The sequence below is a fragment of the Thunnus maccoyii genome, chromosome 2, assembly GCF_910596095.1.
Source record: "Thunnus maccoyii chromosome 2, fThuMac1.1, whole genome shotgun sequence".
Lineage (NCBI taxonomy): Eukaryota > Metazoa > Chordata > Actinopteri > Scombriformes > Scombridae > Thunnus > Thunnus maccoyii.
Window position 1 is genome coordinate 2,193,281 of NC_056534.1, and position 14,779 is coordinate 2,208,059.

General features: G+C 39.4%; 1 long non-coding RNA gene across 1 annotated transcript; it reads left to right on the plus strand.

Moving 5' to 3' along the window:
* The first annotated feature begins 2,290 nt into the window (after nt 1-2,290).
* LOC121883731 lies at nt 2,291-5,704 on the plus strand. Its single transcript, XR_006092261.1, has 2 exons — nt 2,291-3,099; nt 5,105-5,704. It is a non-coding gene; the product is annotated as an uncharacterized LOC121883731 (long non-coding RNA).
* The last annotated feature ends 9,075 nt before the right edge of the window (nt 5,705-14,779 follow it).

Genomic DNA, 14,779 nt, shown 5'->3' on the forward strand with positions numbered 1-14,779 from the left:
TAACTTACATTTGTATAATGCGGTGATGTTCACCGTGGTTACAACGTACCCGGCCGCCATTTCCAGTTTGAAAAGTGGTCCCTCCCCTTCCGCTACGTAGCCAAGATGGCGACCGTTGATGGCGAGAAGTGTCCATAGTTCCACACTCAACTTTTTGACCGTTTTGAGTGCACCATCTATTTTTTTTCAGCTGATAAAGGAACCATTTAAATTCCCAATATGTGGTCAGTTTATCCATATAAAGCTTAAATTTGCTCCGGTGTTCAACGATAAGTTTCTCTTCTGTCCCAGATTTGTCATATTTCAACCTTCTGCACCCTCGTAGAAACCGAGCCTGAAAGAAAACAGTGAGACATCCTCCTTTCTATTTTAAAAAACGGCTCCCTGCTTTGTTTTGGCAGAACCTGAAGCCGCTGAGACGGTTCCTACCTGATAAAGGCCGAGCGAGCGCGATCCGATACCTTGTGAACGGAAGGGAAGGAGCGCTCGACTTTTCTTTTTGTGCTGCTGCAGTTTCTTGTTGTTGGAGAGGGTGGTGGTGGTGGTGGTGGTGGTGGGAGGGGGGGACAGACTCCAGAGGAACCAGGAGTCCGGGACGTGAGCCAACAACGATGGCTAACAGAGAAGCAGCCATTTGTTTCTCATTTCGGCCTCGCGGCGGAGAGGCTTCAATGACCGCGACTCTCTTTTCTCGGGTTACACAGCTTCGTCCTGTTTTTGTTTCGTGCCAGAAAGATGAAGGCTTTGAGCTCATACACATATAAAAAACTCAAACACCCAGGAGTTAACTGTTCCTGAAGAGGAGGAGGAGGAGGAGGAGGAGGAGGAGGGGGGGGCGAGTGAGATTTGGATGATTTGGGAGGTCTGTCAGATTGACTGAAAGCTTATGGTTTACAGCTGAAGTCTTTCCAGCCCCATCTTGGATGTGCCAAGTGTAATTCTTGGACTCTGTTCGGTCTGCAGAGATTTATTAAAGAAAAAAAAAGGAAAAAAAAAGAACAATCTGATTTCTGTATCGACTGTTAGTTCTGGTTTGTTGGCAGGCACGACGTGGGATTTTTCCCCTCATCGCCGGGACGCTCTCCAACCTGCAGTCGTTTGGCGGCGCTTGAAACCGGTCTAAACGTGACTGTGAGCTGATCCCAGAGCGGAATAACGAGGACGACACATCAGAGCCGTTAGACTCGAGTTCATCTCTTTTCATCGGTGAAGTTTTCCCCGAATCATCGCGTCAGAAGATCTTCTTACAGGTGGAGAAGAAAAAAAAAAAACCATCCTGCAAAGTCTGAAACAAAACGTCCACGGTTCGATCACAGCTGCTCAATTAAAGCTTAATTATTCAATTAATCGTTTAAGTTAATGAAATGTTAAAAAATAAAAGATATAAAAGAAAAAAAAACCTCAAGATATTCAATTTACTGTCATATATGACAAACCAGAAACAGCTAATCTTCACATATGAGAAGCTGGAATCAGATAATATTTGGTATTTTATTAATCAATTATCAGCTTTACTCAATAATAAATATTATTAATCAGTTATTTTCATTATCAATGAATCTGCAGAATCTATTATTATTTATGAAGTCCTCCTCCAATCAGAAACATGTTTGTTTCTCACCTTAAATCTCAGTTTAACAGTTTAACCTTCCAGCAGGATTTATGACATCACAGCTAGTTTGGAGCCAATCGTGGTCGAGTATTCAACTTTATACAAGTGTGACGTGGAAACTTGAAGCCTCCAGAGCACAAACACTGAGACTTTACAGTAAGAGAGGAAACTGTAACGGGTATAGGATGGACCCAATAGCAGCACAAATGACACTGGTATAAACTTTGCAGTCTTTATTTCACACAATGTCAAGGCAATATAAGCACGGTCAGAGAAACACAGTTCTAATCAGTATGACTCCACCGGAAATTGAACCCCGATCTTCCACTCCCACAGCGGACAAAGACCAGGGAACAGGCAGGCAGAACTCAGAGTCAGGGACAGAAGGCTGGTGGGTTTACCGGGGCAGAGACAAGGAGCGATGGTCGAAGACAAGCTGATCAGGAACCAGGAAGGCAGTCCAGTAATGAAGGCAAGATGACTTAGCATAGTAGCGTAGACAATCTGACAGAGAGGGAGTGGGCCGAGGCAGCTTATATACTGGCTTGATTGCAGATGATGAGCAGGTGGGAGCGCCAGGTGAAGGTGGTTGAACTAATGAGGGGTGTGGCAGAGCAGAGAGTGAGACTGAATGATTGGATGATTCCCACAGCAACAGGTGAGGGGGAGAGCAGACTCTGACAGGAAACATTAGAAAACTTATTTATATATTCAGACATTCTGGGTTTTTAATGAAGGAGGAAAAGATGTTGTTTTAATCATCTTTAATGACGCAAAAACAGCCACAAACGTGTCCTTTAATGTTAAAATGTAAAAACTTTCACGGATGAGACCCCTGAATAAGTCAAGGCCGACGCTTTTTCATATATATTTGTCTTTTTTTTGTCTCGTTAGTCTTCGGTTTCAACCCTGAACCGTCTCCGTCCACTTATGTGTGTGTGAACGTCTCGGCTTTCGAAGAACACTCGGCTTCACATCCTCTGCTCGTTATAAAACACTGAAACCACTTTATTCTTCAGGGTTGAGTTGAATAATACAGGAAAAGCCGCCAACTGCGCCGCACATCTGACTTCAATCCGGAGCACGGCAGCGTCTTATCGAAGAAGCCAGCGTCGGGTTCAAAGTGATGTCTTCCAAGAAAAAAAAAAACACACACACACACACACACACACACCGCCATCCGCTTCCCTCCCAAAGCAACACGAGGTTCAAATGTAAACCACAGGCCTCGCTGCTGGAGGAGGAGGAGGAGGACGGAGTCATGTGTCCTCCTCCTTCTCCTCCTCATGTCCCTCGTTGTCCTCGACTATTTTTATCCTTTCGCTCTCTGATCCATTATGTATTCTCCAGGTGCTCTACCCAACACACACACAGAGAGAGAGAGAGAATGAAATTACGGCTCTCTCCGCTGGCAGTAATTGTATAAAAGGCTCCCGCTGGTCAACCCTGGAGGACACTGCAGAGAGGAGGAAGAGGAGGAGGAGGAGGTAAAAGAGAAAGAGAGGGATGATGATGAGGAGGAGAAACATGACAGAAGAGTGAGAATATGAGACAGACTCGCTTCAATCTCATCGTTCTTTCTGCAAATTATATATTACGTCTGAATATTTTTCTGTCCTGAATTGTGTTTATCGGGAGAAACGATCAACGTATAGATGAAGAAGATGTGTTAATTCTAATCCTGTTAACTGAGAAAATGATATTAAACACTAGACGGAGGAGCGACAACAATTCAACAATTAAACTTAAAAACTTTCACATATTCTGTAAATACATAACGTATTAATGATGAACTAGAACACAAACTGGTTGAAAGTTATTGACTTGATAAGCTGACAAATAGTTAAACAAGACATCACATGTCTTTACTTATTATTACTTTATTAATTTATATAATTTAGGAAGAACAACACATTGATTACACATCAACAGCCTGTTTTTCTTTGTGCACTATAAGAAGTTATCAGTTTTTGAGAGAAAGAGATCAATAATACATTTTTAAAAAAGCAAAAAAAAATCTTATCCTTAAGATTTTTATTATATTTGAGCTTATATACAGTTTGAAGGCAGCATTTTTCATTAATAGCCAATCAATAATCAATAAAGCTGATCCTATGAATCAGTATCAGGTTGATCCAGGAATATTTTAATGGATCATATTGGTTCAAATAAACCTGATCAGATATTGATTCTTTCTATAGTTTCCTGTGTTTCGTCTCGTCAGTCTGCTAACAGAGTGACTGTCTCATTAATTACAAAGACTTCAAACGTTCCCCAGTTTGGGTCAATATATCAATATATCACCAATAATCAATCTGTTGTTCTGACCCAGAGTTACGCAACAAGCTTTAACTAAAAACTGTCACGAATGTTTTGTTTCTTGTATAAAACGACGTGCAGACGACATTCAGAATGTACGTTCAAAGAGATTCAAGCAGATTACAACAAGCTTTAGTTTGGATCAATAACTCAACAGTACAATAAAAAATAACACTAAAACTGGATCAGAACAACCTCTTTGTCCTGAGAGGCTTTCTAGGAAACACTGATGTGTTGATGTGAACACAGTTTTTTGTGATGTGTAGAAAACATTCAGCTTCACAGTTTAACATTTTCAACCAACAACATGAACATTAATCCTGTGATGACAATCAACAAGCGAAGTTTGTTGACTGTAGTTTTGTTTCTGTAGTTCCACTAACTTAGACCACGCCGTTTGTGTATTAATAGTTTAAATAGTTTATTTGATCAGCAAGATGATTCAGGAAGGAATAAGATGAGGGGCGATGGATGTTAGAGTCATTTGTCGCCGTCATGAAGGAGTCGAATCGTACGGATAGCGAGTCCGAGTTGAGGCTGGAGCGTCTAGGAACCCGGGGATGGAGACTCAGGGTGGGGGCTCGTCTCGATGAGCAATTTTTGAGTGAGTTCGTAACCCAGGACCTTCTTGCTGTGAAGCTACAGTGCTAACCACTGAGAGGAGAGAGGAGAATGGAGTTTTTTGGGGAGGGGGGGTTGAGGCTAGGCGTGCAGGTATGTGGCGCGGGTGAGAAGGAGCGAGGCGTGGTCTTGTTATTATAATAACTTCATCTTAACAACAGAGTGAGACGTCGTCTCGCTAGAAAACCCAAGCAGCCAATCACAGTTCTTGTGGTTCCTACGTGGTATTTCTGTTGTTACATGTCAACACACGTAGCCGCTCGTATCTAAACTGGTAATAAATAAAACAGAGGAAACAACAAAATTCATATTCATCTGCCAGCTGGTGGAGCTCGGTCATGTGACACCTCAGGTGACGTTACTGACAGTCTGCTCTCTGTGGTTGATGGACAAAATAATGAGAACTTCTGATGTCATAATAAAACAGCTCTGCAATGTATGTGCTGCGAGCCTCATAACGTTCAGCTGTGACTGTGTAGATGTGTTCATTTGTTCACCTGCTGTCGTGTTTTTAATCCTCTAATAAAGCGTCTGATCTGTTATGTAACACAGTCGACCGCGTCGCCGCGGCTCATCGGTCTGAGGGGAAGATGCCACACTCCTCCAGCTGCTGCGGCTCTGCATCCTCCAATCACAGCGCAAGGTGTCTTTTCCATGACGACGGGTTACCGAGCAGAATCTCCTCACCTGCTGCCTCCAGACACAGGAAAACCCCCACAGAGCTGCTGTCTGCTGCCCAGAGGACGAGGAGATCCCCAAACAGGAACCACAGCTTGTTTATCTGCTGCACACAGAGAGAAAAGTGTTAATATACTATTAAAAACAAGACCAGCATATCAACCACTGAACAGTCAAACAATCCAACCCCGTCTCATAGAAATGACATTGTTCACAGGTAACTTTTTGAATGAACGAAGCTACATTCATATATCACTGAAGTCAGAGGGAGGATGGACGATGCTGCTGTCGCTCTAATGTTCATAAACATGTTGAGCTTCAAGTCACTGCAGACTGTTTCTCTGTATTAATCAGAGATCTTTATCTTTCTCTGATATTAACAAAGTGCTGCCAGAGTCTCAACACAACCAGAAAAAGATTCATATCACTGTAACTTCTATCAGCAGATATTTACTGCAAGATTATGGTGGAAAACAACAAACTACTGTAGATGCGTTTGTGAACATTTCACTCAGAATTTTCACAACTTGCCAAATATGTTAATTAACATTTTCTCATTATGTTGAGAGAAAACTTAATTCAGCAGAATTACGTTTCTAGCAAAATGTTTTTGCTGTTGGAATTACATGAACTTAATTTCTAGGAGACATTTTTTTACACAGAACTACTCTCCAGAGACCGAAAACGTGATGCTGTTATTAGTCTTTGGAGCCGTTTCTAAACAAACTAACGTGACCAAACTCTTCATGATGAAGGAACATGTGACCCAGTGCAGCGCTGTGACTCACTGACGTGTTTTTAATAAGATATATCAGCTTTGATACAAACACAACACTTGTTAGTAGATCAGATTATTGTTGGTTTGGATCCAAACATGAGATTTGTTGATGATATGAAAAATATAGAAAATCACCAGACTGATCCTTTAACATCTGGTCGGGACAGCTGTTGATTAACGATATAGTTAATTAGTTCTCTGTGATATAACATTTAGGTGTAATGAGGGAACCGCACAAAATTTCAATTACTGGTTTTATTCTCATCACAACATCTCTGAGCCTGATGTGACGCCTTCAAATGTCGTTTTGTCCAACAAAACTGTCCAAAACCCCAAAATATTTAATTTACAATGATATAAAGATGAGAAAAGATGAATATTTGTACACTGGAGAAGCTGGAAGCAGAGACTGTTTTGGCATTTTGGCTTGAAAAATGGTTTAATGAGTTCATATCTTCAACAAAGCTGTTCAGCCCTTGAAATGTGTTATTTTACTGTAATAATAATAAAAAAAATGTTTAGAATCTGCTTTAAAATACACACAACAGTACCAGACAATCAATGGAAGTTGTTCATAGTGAGAATCAGACCAGATTGTTTTCAAGAAGAACCTTTAACTCTTTCTCACACATACAGAACATTGTCCTCATTTCATCTCAGCTGTTCTGCTAATCTGGAACGACGAGTCCGTCTCATCATTAACGGATTGGTTCAGGTCTATGTCATGTATGTGGGAACAGGTCTTGCTTGCTGTAACATCTTTACTGTCCATACTGAGCCTGAAGAGATTCTCTTCTACGTTGCTGAGCTTCTCGCGTTTTCCCGCTCTTTGCTCCTCATGACTCACGCCTCGAGTTGGAAAAACATCAACTCAGAGCACAAAAGCGCCCAACGTAATTAACGTTTTTCCCCCCATCGTCCAATCAGATGAATTGAGAGGCGGGCCTCTTGCTGGATATGTGGAGCTATAAGACTTTACCAACCATTGTTACCATGATCTGAACAGAAACCAGCAGGTCTGGAGTGAGTTCACTTCAAAGGAAAATAGCGAGCTCTATCTGATCGGGGCCTAAGAGACAATAAAATATGCGTTCCAAAGTTCAGCTGAAGCTCAGATGATGCTTCAGCAATCTTAATAAGCTAAATCGCTAAATCGAGTCGATATATTCCAAAGTTACAGCCTCTGTAGAACAAAAATTCATGTTTTGTTTCTCCGTAGCGTTCCGTGCAGAGCTGCGACAGACGGACACAGTCTAGTATCCGCATGTCGATTCGTTGCCAGCGTTTTACTCACGATACTGACTCAACCACATACGATGTGTTTACTTAAACTCACCGCCTCATCAACTGTTGTTAGCTCAGCCGGTGACATTTTCTCACAGCCTCTCTTCTACTGAGCTGTAAACGCTGTGTTTATGTCCGTTCTGACAGCTGTTAGCCACAACTTGTTCCTTTCAGGATCTCTCAAAGGAAATCTCTGGAACGCATTTTTTTTTCCTATTGCTTGTTTCTTTCACAACGCAGCAGATAAACACAGACACGAACCATATTCCATGTCAGGGCGTGTGTCCAAAAAACACAAGACTGCAAAAACACTCCAAGCTATCAAATCTTCTTCTTCTTGTTCTTTGGGAGTTTTTTTATTAGCAGTTGGCAACTTGCTTACAGGTGCATTTAAAGTTTTCTTGGCGAACGTCTTGAGTAGTAAAAGCTGACAACAAATCAACACGCGACTACTTGAACGTATCCCTCCGCTGCGGCTTGGCCAGGAACGTTCTGGAGAAACCAAAAAAAGAGGGAATTTTGTTCTGAACAGACTTTAACTTTGGAAGATTATGACTCTATTTAGCTAACTGAGACTGCTGAAACCTCATTTTTAGCTTCAGCTGAACTCTGGATTGTGGATGTTGGATCACATTTCTTACAGTGTGGTGACGTTTAGAGGGAACAGCTTCAGGGTCAGCGAGGAGAAGAGGAACTGGTCCAGTGACTGAGACCCATTTCCACGTACATAACGCGGCACATGAGTATTGTATTAACAGACTTTTCCTTTAATGTAACACACACACACACACACACACACACACGGAGCTAAAAGCCAAACTGCTGCTGCTGCTGTTCATGCGTCGGATCAGATTGATGGTGGGAGCTGCCAGTCCGGTCCGAACTGAACTTTCTGTTTATATTTGTGTAGTATTTTGTGCAGTGTGGTGGTGTAATGTTGTGCATTTGTGTGTGTATGTGTGTGTGTGTGTGACGCAGGGGAATAACATTCCTCATAGTGACCACGATGATAAGTGCAGTTCAGACGGTCCACATGACCTCCAGCGAGCTGCCTGCCAGCGGTCAGTAATTAGCCGGGTGGAGGCTCCACCGGAAATCTCTGAATATTTCACAAAGTCTTTTCAGGACAACAACAACAGTAGAGGAGGAGGAGGAGGAGGAGGAATCCAGAGCCAGAGGAGCTAAAAACACACACATAAACACACACACACACGCTACAAATAAAAAAACCCAACTCTTTTATTTATTCAGCAGCTCGAGGAATGTTTGTTGAGTGAGATAATTCAACATCTTTAGGACATATTTCCATGAAACTTGCCGTAGATATTAATATCCACAGCAGAATGACTCCCAGCGAGTCTGATGACCCCTGACCTTTTTGCCTTTTTTCGCATGAGCAAATCGAGTAGTGATGTCATAATTTCCACACAGATACACAGAAACTGCAGTGTTTAAAAAAAATCTGCACTTTAGAAGGCGTTTTAGTGACCTACGAAACGTTGAGGAAAATATCCATATTAGTGTGGACAAGGCGTAAGTATGGAGCAGTGCGTTGACACACGTCGTCTGACAAGGCGCCGCGTTGGCCAATCACATTCGTGCAAGTGTACATTCCTGGCGGATCACTTTGTAACATGAACGCCGTGTTGCTTGCTGTTTACCTCGTGATCGCCGCGATGAAAGATAAAACATTTGCCGCCGCGGTAACTCTCTCCAGAGTTGTAAAATCCTGTCTGTGAGTGTAACAGAATCGCTCTGCGGCGGCGTTTTGGCGTCTGGTTTAGTATTTAAATGCGTTAATCTGTAGCTTCCTGGACCAACCAGCCTCTCTGTTTTAACACAAATATCAGCTTCTATCAAAGATATCAACACTGATAAACAGTATAGTTCTATATATAAGGCACCTTTAATGTTGTCTAAACATATAATATCAAAATCCTATCACATGTTTAAATGGAGTTTTCATGATCAGGTGAATTTCAGATAAAACCTTCAGACTCTGAGAGCTCAGATTAGTTTAACTTTGTTTTAATAAATAAAATCAATGAATGAATGATGATTTATGATATTTGGGCACAAACAACAAAACAACTCTTCATGTCAGAGCCTTTTCTGCTCCCAAATGTATTTTTTTTTTAACTTATTTTTCTGACAGACGGTGGTCTCTGTCAGTGTCTGAGCTCTGAACGTTTGTCTGTCATCACTTTGTCTGCTGCTGGACTCAAGTTATAACATTAAACACAAACCCAGTTAGCAGCAGGTAGCGTTAGCATTAGCAGCTAGCAGCCTGAATGTGTCTCATTTTCTTACATATTAACGTTTTGGCTTTCACTGCTGTCACATTAATTATTGCTAACAACTGTGCTGAGTAATTAAACTTATTAATATAAATATGTTGTCTCTAAAATGAGAGATCACAGAGAAAGTTAGAGGCAACAAAAGGTTGTTATAATCAAGTAGAGACACAAATGTCAGCAAAACAACTCTGAACTACATGATAAATGTTGCGGCTGAAGGACAGATCCTGTCTTCAGTAACAGATGCAGTAATAAAATATCAGCTCAACACCTGAGACATGAGAATAAATTCAAATATAATCAATAATAACTGAAGATACTTCGATTTTCAGGCAACATTTATAGAGAATGTGCCTCTGTGTCTCCTCTCTCTTCATGCTGAGAAGTGAATGGTCACAGTTGTTTGCACAGCTGATGAACAGATGCATGTTATGAATCAGTCATCGCCGCGGTGAAAATGTACATTAAACTTGGGTGGTTCTGAAAACGTCTGTGATTTGTAAAAGCTTGCTGCAATCAAATCATTCAAACAGTGAGATGTTGCAGAGGCCGCAGTTAATGTGTATATATATATATATATATATAAACTACTGATCAACACGCCGCGGCCAGCTATCAAAGGCGTGTGGCCATTTTTCATCTGTCTACAAGCAAACACGACGGCGGACAAACAGATCCCACATGTGTGCAGAGAGTCAGTCATCAACACGCTCGGCCCGCGAGTCACGAAACATGAAGGATGAACGCTGTGGGACTTTCACCAGCTGTGGATTTCTAAGTCATGATAAGCTGATAGTGTTTTCTCACCCTCGCCGTCATTATTTTAAAGGGTCAGTTCAACCTAAATATAAAAACAACACATTTTCCCACATTCTCTTAATGGCGTCCAGCTGTGTGGATAGTTTTAGTTTTATTTGCTGAGAGTATTGAGAGCCAATAATTCTGCCGCCAGCCATAAAAACTCCACCGACAGCGACATGTAATTTTAAAAACAAGGCTAAAGCTCCTATCAGACAGGATGAACATCACAGGAGGAGGTGAGGACTGAAAACTCAATCTTGTATCTTGTTTAAACTGATGTTTCTGGACGGCGGTTTAACCCAGATCACACAACTTTAATCAGGATGTAAACGTTTCAATCCTACTCAGATCTTCATCAGGTCAAAATGTTTGTAAAAATGGAAAAAAAAAAAAAAAAAACGCCAACATTTATGCATCTATGAACACCAATAAGCTGACAGGCTCTATGATGACAGGTGTGATTAACATCTGGAAGCAATTAACAAGTCAATAGAGTTCATCACAAAACATCACAAATATCCAAACATATATCTCACATATTAAACATTACGTCATTCATTACCGCATATATGAAAACATCACATATGTTTAAAAAATATATATATATTAATAGAAATCAGAGAAAAGAGGCTTCAGAACTCACCTAAAGAATCTAAAGTAAAAGTACTGAAGCAGTAACACTTATCATGTCAGTGTTATATTATTATTAATTATATGTTATAGTATTGATGCATAAATGTATAAACTGCATGTAACAGACCCAGTTAGCAGCAGGTAGCGTTAGCATCAGCAGCTAGCAGCCTGAATGTGTCTCATTTTCTTACATATTAACATTTTAGCTTTCACTGCTGTCATTTTTAAAATAGTCACTAATAATAACTGATTATTGCTAACAACTGTGCTGAGTAATTAAACATATTAATATAGATATAAAAGTACTTAAGCAGTAACACTTATCATATCAGTGTTATATTATTATTATTATATGTTATAGTATTGATGCATAAATGTATAAACTGCTAATTTCACTATTCACTGTTCAACAGCATCTTATTTTATAAAATGATTGCGTGTTTTGTAAGTAACTAAAGCCATCAAATAAGTGTTCAGAAATAAAAAGTACAATATTTTTCTCTGTAATTTAGTGGAGCAGAAGTAGAGAAGCAATAAAGTAGCAAAAAATACTTAAGTACAATTGCAGAATTGTACAAGAGTTGAGTAAATGTACTTTTACATGGCATTATTTGTAGAAAATGTTATAAAACATTAAAAAAAAACCCACTGGTTTGGTCCTTTTAATGTGGCAGAAATAAGAGGAATTATGTTAAATAGAAACCTGAATATCTTTGAAATCATGCAAATGATGAGAGACCAGAGGACCTTTTTGTTTAATGATCTGGTATTATGGGGTTTTTTTTTGACTAATTTTTATGAATACTGAGTCTATTTTAAACATATCTGTGACATTTTATTCACCAAAAGTTGTTAAGATTCCTCTAAATCCATCTTTCCTTACAGACCACATTCCCCTCTGACCTGCAGCAGGCTGAAGATAATTTACATAAAATCTGCATTATTAATGAGCTCCTTCTCCGATTGGCTGGATGCAGCAGCATGTTTACCTGCGGTAACGTCTGCAGCTGGAGACGTAAGACAGTATATAACGTCAGATTCTGATCCTGAATGAAGGGAAGAGACTCAGGATGTGAGGTCGTGTCAAAGTTTCCTCACAAAGTAAAAGTCATTGTCTCAAACTGCGGCTACGGGAGTTTCATACACTCAGCGTAGCGCTAAAGCTGTTGAGCTGCGAATTTCAAAATTTCAAATAAGGTAAAAAGAGCGATGATAGAAATGAGTTATTTTACAGCGCAGGAAGCCTCAACATCACCCTGATCATCCCAAACATTAGTTTTACTGAGACATTATTTCACCGTCCAATCAGCAGAACGAACCAATAAATGATTCATTTTATAAAGCACTGCGTCCCCGGACTCAGTCTCCAACAACTTCCTCTCATTACCAGTTTAAACCCAGCAGGACAGAACAGCTTTTCACTTTGTTTTACATGATTTCCATTAAGACGAAGGAGAATACATGAAAGCTTTTTTTTTTTTCTGTGGCTCCAGCTGTGTCCCAGTTGCTGTCCTTTTCTTCTCTTTACTACATAAGAAGATTAATTTACGGAGCTAAAAAGAGAGCTGTTAACTCCTTTTCATCTTTTTCTTTCTGACTGTTCATTCGCGACATTTTTCAGATTTGAGTTTTATCGTCACGTTGTGATGAAAGAGACGTTTGTCCTTGACTTTCCAGCTTGTAGCAGCTGGAATAACTGTCTGTACTTTCAGCCAGTACAGCTAACAGAACATGGGTTTAAATGATCAGCACACATAGTAGTAAAGTAATAACTTTATTCCCATTTACTTTTGTCTTCATCACGTTTATACCTACAGTCATTTTGACATGCTGGACATAATCTATGTAGTTGGGTTCACAAAGTAGATCTCATTCATTATTCTAATGTTAGACACTCTTTTACAGCTTGGATATCCTGGTTAAACATCAACATTAGACAATATCTGGTTCTTTGATAAAAAGTCAAAGACTGTGGACATAACAAGATGTATTTTGGTAAGAAACATCCAATCATTGATGACGATCAACCATCAATTCGATGACGTGTTGCTAACAGCGAATGAAAGATGTCGAGAAAACAGTTTAAATCAATTAACTTTAAAATTTTGTCTCAATTGTGGATTTAAGTGTTTTTAATTCACAACCGCTGTGATTGGCGCCACTGACTGTCCTCCGAAATGACAGACAAAACGTATTTTCTCTGAAACGAAGTTGAAATGATTAAAACTGATAATATAAACCTATAGGATCATTAGCTGGGAGAGTCCCGTGTTTCTGTGTGAATACTGAGGAGATGTTTTAATGAAAATATGAAATGTGAAAACAGAACAAACACGTCTGGAACAAGCAGCTCCTCACACTCTCACAGCACATCAGTGGACATATTTACCACTCAATATTCATGGGTTCTTGATTTTAAAAAAGCAATTAATTATTATTCAGTTTGGTTGAAAACTCCGTCTGAATGACATTTTAATGTTTCCTGCTGACTCGACATAAAATGAGAACTATATAAAAAGGTCTTAAATATACATTTAATGGCTACATACATGATATCATGCTAACGCTGCGTAATGATGCGAAACCTACTCGAGATAAAGCTTCATGTCTCAGATAAAAAGCCAGATTGTCACCAGTTGATGATCCATGTGGAGGACGTGGAAATGTTGTACTGCAGTGTAGCTAGTTAGCCTTTATATTACAACACAGTGTAATACTAGTATAATACTAGAGAAACATTCTTACCCAAAGCAGCACAAATGATATATTTATGCTTTATTGTTCATAATTTCACTTTTAGAGAAAAAGCTTTAAGGATAAAGACTAGCTGGAGAGTTCAGCTATTTCATTATTTCTGGTGAACTGAATTATGTTTATTAATGATTAAATCCTGATACAGGAGCTCCAACGTAACATGAACACAACCTTTCTTTAAACATGAAACCCTGAAACCCCACAAAGTAGTTAGCTGATGGGAACCACTAGTTACTAAAGAACCTATCAGTAACAACATGATTATTAATTAAAAAGAGTTTAAAAAGAACTCATGAAGAAGATATTGATCACAGATATTTATAGACTAATCATTATCTAATGATTTATATCTTCCAGTCCGTTCTCTTGTAACTCATCATTATCCCTTCAGAGTTATTCAGGAACCAGAGTTGGCTATCTATCTATCTATCTATCTATCTATCTATCTATCTATCCATCTATCTATCTATCTATCTATTAGGGGTGTGCCTGAATACAAATACATCATTTGGCAAAGGGTAAATAGTGGGTTTTATGCGAATATTTGTTTTATACAAATATTTTAAAAATTATTTGTTTTGGGGAAGAAAAAAAAACATGTCAATCATCAGGGGTAAGTCCCAAGAGACTCTCCATAACCTGTTCGAGACCCGGTGTGGGGACCTCCTTCGTAAGGTAGTTTATTCATGAACACTTATTGTAACACTTTAATTTTCTAAAATTAAAAGCGTAATAAAAACAAAAACAGGATTTTTAAGCCTCTTTCCACTTTTATTCGAATACAAATACAAATAATTTTGCTTCCTCAACAAATACAAATACAAATACTTGGCTCTCTGCACATCCCTACTATCTATCTATCTATTGATCTATCTATCTATCTATCTATCTATCTATCTAGTTAGCTAGCTTGTTAGCAATAACAACATCATGTAGTCACAGCTGTGGTCTTGGTTTTGTGGTTTGACAGTTGAAGCGTTGAGTCGACAGCTTTGGGAAACT